Genomic DNA, 6,000 nt, shown 5'->3' with positions numbered 1-6,000 from the left:
GCCTTCCAGCCTTCCAAAATTGGCCAAAATGCCTCAGAAAATGCGAGTCACGTGTTTCATTAATGAAAACACGTGTTGGGTCTTGTACGGACGCACGGATACATGTGCGTACATGACGAGAGGAACTTTTGCGTGGTCTAGAAATTTGCAGATAAATCGTCATTGCAAGTATAGTTTCTAAACCTTCAAAAGTCCTTTCATACAAACGTTTTGGTTGTCACAAGTAACAAACCCCTTTTAAAATTGATAACCGAGTATTTAAACCTCGGGTCGTCTTCTCAAGGAACTGCAAGGAAGTATGTTCTTATTATTGGCTATGGAGATTGTAAATGGGGGTTTCAAGAATGAAGAACGAATAGTTTAATTAGCAATTAAAGTAAATGAAGAACAAGTAATTTAAATAGCAAGTGAAATAAATAAATGACTATAAATAAACTTTTGGCAAAGTATGAGAAATTAGAGGTCCTAGCCTGGCTATCCTTATCAATGATGATGAGAATTGAATCTTAATTCCACTTTGTTAACCTTTACTAATATAAAGGAGGGTCAAGGGATTAATTGGTTTGATCTTCGGATCCTATTTATTTCGTAAGAAAAGATTGGGATTATTGAAGTTCAATTCAATTAACAAGATAACAATTATCAATCATGTTTGAGTTTGACAACTCCTGAGTTACTGATTTCTTAACCAAAACCAAAAGGAGAAGTAAATCTACTGGAATAAAAATGTCTTCAGAGTAAAAACAGTAATAGCATAAATAAAAGAAATCAATATTAAACTGAAATACCTCAAATAACATTAATAAAAGAGTAATCCATAACATGAAAGGATTCATAAAGTAACTTGCAAAAGTAAATAAAAGGAATATTGAACCTGATCAAAAGAGATAATCCTGAAAGCGAATAAAAATCCTAAGTCTAAATCCTAATCCTAAAGAGAGAGGAGAGAGCCTCCCTCAAAACTAATTCTAATTCATGGGAAGTAAAAATTGGCGAGAGCTCCCTTTGGATGGATGCATTCCCATACTTCATAACCTCTGGTCTATGCCTTCTGGACTTGGATTTGGGCCAAAAAGGGCTTCAGAATTCGCTATGAGCGTTTTCTGCAATTTTTGGTGCGTGGCCTCTGTCACGCATCCGCATGGGTCACGCAGTCGCGTCATTCGGAGCTATTCTTGTCACGCGGTCACGTCAGTCATGCGTTCGCGTCATATGTGTTATGCTTAAGGCGCGCGGTCGCGTCAGTCATGCGGCCGCATCGTCGCTTCTTCGCGCTTGGCATGCGATCGCGTCGTCCATGCGATCGCATGGAGCCAGTTTCTTCAAGGACTTCGTTTTGTGCTTTCCTTCCATTTTTGTATGTTTCCTTTCCATCCTTTGAGTCATTCCTGCCTTAGAAGATCTGAAACTACTCAACACACTAATCACAGCATCAAATGGAAATAAAGGTAATTAAAATAATTAATTTTAAAGCATAAGAAACATATTTTTCACATACATCACACAATAAGGAAGGAGAAGTAAAACCATACAATTAATATGAATAAGTGGGTGAAGGATTGAATAAATCACTCAAATTAAGCACAAAATATATCATAAAATATGGGTTTATCAACCTCCCCACACTTAAACAATAGCATGTCCTCATGCTAAATCCAAGGTAAAGAGTAAGGTAAGATTAAAGTGGTGGAATGTTATGCAATGCAACCTATTCTAAATGCAACTACCTAAATGAGTCATGCAATTCTAATTTATTCACTCATATATAAAGCTTACATGTAGTTAAATTAATTCACATTCTCAAGGAATCATATATATACATAGCCAACCCTTAAATAATAAAGCACCTTTGCAAATGAGATGGGAAAGAAAAATATTTTACAAACTTGTAAAACAATTAGTAAATTAAGCATAGATATATATTGATGAGTTATTGAACCCTCACTGGATTTTGTGTTTACTCTCTAGTCACTCAGTGTTTATTGGGTTAATCACTCTATTCTTCTTTTTATTCTTACTTTCTATAACTTTGTTCTTCATCTAACCAATCAACAATTATAGAATATAGTCATACCAAAAATCATGATGTCTTAAGTAAGGTTGTAATGGGGCCAAGGTAAAGGTAAGGGTATATGTATAAGGCTAAGTGAGCTAATTAAGTGAATCCTTGAATAGTCTAAGATTTCACCTAACATACATACTTTCTAAATTAGAGCTTCTTCACTTCTTTTCCCATTTTTTTCACTTTTGATGTTACATGCTCATGTCTTGATCTTTATTTTTATCCCATGTGCATTGTTTTTATTTTGCATTTTGGGGAATTCTTTTGTATCCCCTTTATTCAAATGCTGAAAATTAAAATATTATAATAAATTATTTTATTATTATTTTTATTTTTTTATTTTATTTTTTTTAATGCACATGGTAAATTAATTATTTTAATCTCACATGAGCATGTTTCCCAAAAATTTCATTTTGATTAATTTTATTTCTTTCAACTTCCTACCCTTTCTTTCTATGTTCCCAATAGGTTTCTCCACACTTAAACAATAAACAATTTCTATCTTAAGCTAACCAAGGATTCAACTTGGGATTTTTATTTTGTTTTTCTACTTAAGGCTAGTAATGTGGTTATTAAAAAAAAAGGGATTTAAAGGCTCAAGGGGGCTAACAAAGGTGATGTAAAAGGTAGGCTATTTTCGGGACAAGTGGGTTAAAATCAAATAATGGCCTCAATCACTTTCTTGGTATGTATCTATATTCTACAACTGGACATATAGATTAAAACAAAGTAAAGAACATCAGAATAAAAAGAAGCGAAACACACAGGGATGAAATTATGGTTTGAATGCAACCATACAATTAAGCTCAAGACTCATAGGCTGTGTGTTCTCTAACTCAAACATCATATATCATTCATATATGTTATGCAGGTTTAGTTAAAAATTCCCATTATTCTCATAAAAAAATTTATTTAGGGTGGCCTTTAAGGTTTTAATGTTTTTCCTTGATGAAATGTTGTTAGTTTAACTACATGATGTAATGCTACATATACAAGGTTTATGGATTTGATTCTGTTATGTTCAAGTTCCTAGCTTACTTCCTTTTTATATTTTCCAATTTAAACTAAGCTCTCTTATGCTAAAAAGGGTAAACTATACTAATTAATCCACTAATAAGTTAGAATTGCAAACTAAACTAAATAACTAAAATATGAACTAAAAAATGCAAAATGCAGGAATAGAGTAAAAATACATAAAAGTAGCAATGTATAAATACTCAGAAAATAAAAATAAAAACAGAGAGAAAAATACAGAAAAATATCCAAAATAAAAGAAAAAGAGTCTGTAGTGGTTCACCAAGATAATACCCCAGAGATGGCGACCTCCCCACACTTAAAATGAAGCATCGTCCCTGATGCTCAATCAAGCAGGGCGTGAAGGGGTGTCATCACTGGAAGGAATGGTAGCTGAAATCTCTGTTGTGGTGGGCTGAGGATTTGGCTGCTGTAGAGGAGGTACTGGCTGGATAGGGATCTCAAGATCTACAGCCTGAATCTGATGTGGAACCTCTGCCTGTGGTGCAGCCTGCTCTGTGCCTGCCTGCTCTATCTCTCCCTGGGGATGGGTTTCAGCCTCGGGATCATCCGCCTCCTCCTCAGATGCCTCGGATGGTGTGTCAGGCTCGGAGGAGATGTCGCTAGAGCGTATCATCAGCTTCAGGTGCTCATAGCGTCGCTTGTTGCGACGCTCCATCTGGTCAAGCCGTCGAAACAGGCGGTGCACTAGATGATAGATGGGCTCGAGGGCAGGTGGAGGTGCAGTGGTGGTGGAAGGTATAGCTGTAGAGGAAGAAGGGCCGGCAAATGGTGTGGCAGTGTCACCAGGGAGGGCTAGAGGTTTGTAACCCAAGGCCAGAAAGTTCCTACTGTGCGGGATAATCTTTTTGCATTCTGCAGCAGGTGGCCTCTCATCAGCATCCTCCCAAGGCACGTCAGCTCGACGGCCCAGCTGGGTAACCAAATAGGGAAAGCGGAAAGTGCCTCAGACGTGGACCCTGGCCATATAGTGCCGGATAAAGCGTGGCAAGTACAGGTCCTTACCCTCCATCACACACCATAGGAGGGTGATCATAGTGGCTGGTATCTCATTCTCGTGAGTACTCGGCATAATGAAGTTGCTAAGTATCTGATGCCAAAGCCAAGCCTCGTCATTCAAGTATGCCCGCTTGATTCCCTTGGGCAAGGTAGTGTTCTGACCCATGATCCAAGGAACTATCGGGTAAAGGGCAATCCTCGCCTTGACTGCATCCCAGTTAAATCACATATAGCGCATATCCTCCTCAGCTTTCTGATAACTGTCTGGCTGATCAAATTTAGGCAGAAGCTTCAGAATGTCCTCTATGGCCTCTTCAGTGACCAGAATTTGCTTTCCTCTGAGGTTCACTGCATCTAGGGTAGTGATGTAGTAATTGCAGTAAAATTCTCTTACCCAAGATGCATTGAACTCTGTCAGATTTCTCGCTAGAAAGAACCAGCCTCTTTGCTTGATTTGATCAGTGGTGTACTGCTGAAGTTCTCCTGGGATCTTGAGAGTCCTCTCCAGGTATAGGTTCCTGGAGGTTGCAAACACCGGATACTTCAGCTCACAGTATCGGTTTACAAATTTTACTGGATCATTAGCAGGGAGCAGCTGGTCGGCCTTCTCCTGCTGGGTAAAATTTTTCTCCTGCCAGGAAGAATCATGCATGAGATCAATGATGGACATGGATGATTCTCCCCTTTTATGTTTGCTAGTAGTAGCCTTGCCTTTTCCTTTCCTCTGACTGGCAGACATCCTGAAAAATGAAAAACCAGGATATATAAAAATAGGAAAGCAAATAGGCAAATAATCAAAGAAAACACAAAGTGGCAAATGAGCAATAGGATAAGGAAAATGAGTTAAGTAAATGCGCATTAAGGATTGTGTAGGAGTTAAAAGTTCGAAAAGAAGAATTTACAATCCAAAATGTAATTGAATTCATGTTAAATGGAAAAATTAACATTATGCCATGGTTAGAAGGTTAAAAGAAAGTGAAAAACCAGGAGAAAATTTTAAAAGGTTAGTTTGGTTAGGAGTGAAAAAAAGAGTTTAGGAAGTTAACATTAGTGAGTTAGTAGAAAGTGGGTTAAAGTAAGTGGCATAATGAAAATATTCCAAGTAACAAGTATTCACAGTTAGAAACTATAGGTAACTCATAACCACATAAGGAAAACAGGTTGATGCTGATTCAAATAGATATAGAGAAAGAAAAATTGGAATCAAAACATCACAAATGCAGTTTATGAACCAGAAAATCAAAAAGGATAGAAAGCATGCCCTAGCATTCATGAAATGGTTTGGATAAAGCAGAGGAAAACGAAGTTCAAAATACCAAAACCAAAACATGAATGAAAACATTTTACAGAAATTTGGGCAGCATTTCGGCTAAAATTGGATTGTCCCGGAAAATAAACAGCAATCAAATAGTTCATATGAATTAAAATTAAAGCTTGCAGTTACATATAAGGAATATAATCATGAAAAATCAATGTAAAGAGCAGCAATATACAGGAGAGTACAACATATGAACTAACATTACAGCAGCAGCAGGATTGCGAAAACATAAAGCAATAAACATGAACAGCGCAAATAAACAGACCTAAATCCACTAACCACAGCCTAGGCTACCTAACAACCTAAAATCCACTACAACATGCATATCTAACTAGCCTAAATATGAGCATAAATAGAAAAAAATTAAGAACTAACTACGAATGGATAAAAAGGTGACGTTTTGCGGAACCTGGGAGACGAATGAAGGAGGTTGGGGTAGAGAGGTGGCTGGGGATGATGGGGCAGTGGCGTCCGGCGCAGTGGCTGGTGGTGGCGCGGCGGCGGTGGTGCTGTTCGGAGGTAGGTAGGGGGAGAGGGGGGTTTTGGGGGTCGGAAGGGTGGTTGTGGGTAGTGTGGGGGCACAGCA

The sequence above is a fragment of the Arachis ipaensis genome, chromosome B1, assembly GCF_059453495.1.
Source record: "Arachis ipaensis isolate K30076 ecotype BB chromosome B1, ASM5945349v1, whole genome shotgun sequence".
NCBI lineage: Eukaryota > Viridiplantae > Streptophyta > Magnoliopsida > Fabales > Fabaceae > Arachis > Arachis ipaensis.
Note: the sequence above shows the minus strand (reverse complement) of the source record.